Here is an 871-nt window from a genome sequence, read left to right as displayed (position 1 = left end):
TCGCCGTGCGGCCAGTTACCAGGAGCGCTAGTCTTCATAAATTCTAGCCCTCCTCCTCCCACCATATCTATCTGTATGCCATCGTCCGGAAGATGCCCAGCTCGCTGAAGATATATCCCTTACAGCATTGTAACAGCCTCTAAATGCGATATCAGCTTACCTTGCGTCCTTCCTGCAAAAGGTGTCAGCCTGGCAGCCTCGCTTGACCTCGGATTTCCCATGTCATTCTTAGGTCTTGGACCATGGGATATATTTCCCTTCATATTTAGCATACGTCAGGGTTAGCTGCGAAATAGATATTCAGTACTTGAAGAATATTCGTTGGCATAAAAATATGAAATATACGATTTCGTGTCAATCATTTTCTAAATAGTTCCTCTTTTTGTAAACTACACAAGTTCCGGGCGAACAAATGAGTTTTTCACAAACCTGGAAATTATTCTTTCCAGGATGTATAGAAAATGAATTTTGATGTGAATGTTTGGTATGTTTTCATCTACACCTACACATATACTGCATTGCAGTGTATTGAAAAATACAAAGGAAAAAAGATGATAAATAACAGTTAAAGCGAGACATTCTGATCTCATTCGAGTGAACAAGATATACAGCACATGTATTGGGAGTCGGTTCTTGGAGATTTGCTCGTCACCCTCCTTGGAACCAGCCAGCTAATAGTTGCTTGAGTTGAAACAAGCAAACATGTACTTTCTCAATCAGCTGTTCGAACGAAGATGTGACTCCTCAAAGAAACATCGACATATGGCTTAATAATAGCTGATTATACATACTCTTTCATCATAACTCATCACTAAGTAAGACCGAATTTCCATAGACGCTGCACACACACACACATACACACACACACACA

The sequence above is a fragment of the Penaeus vannamei genome, chromosome 3, assembly GCF_042767895.1.
Source record: "Penaeus vannamei isolate JL-2024 chromosome 3, ASM4276789v1, whole genome shotgun sequence".
In the NCBI taxonomy this organism is placed as follows: domain Eukaryota; kingdom Metazoa; phylum Arthropoda; class Malacostraca; order Decapoda; family Penaeidae; genus Penaeus; species Penaeus vannamei.
Note: the sequence above shows the minus strand (reverse complement) of the source record.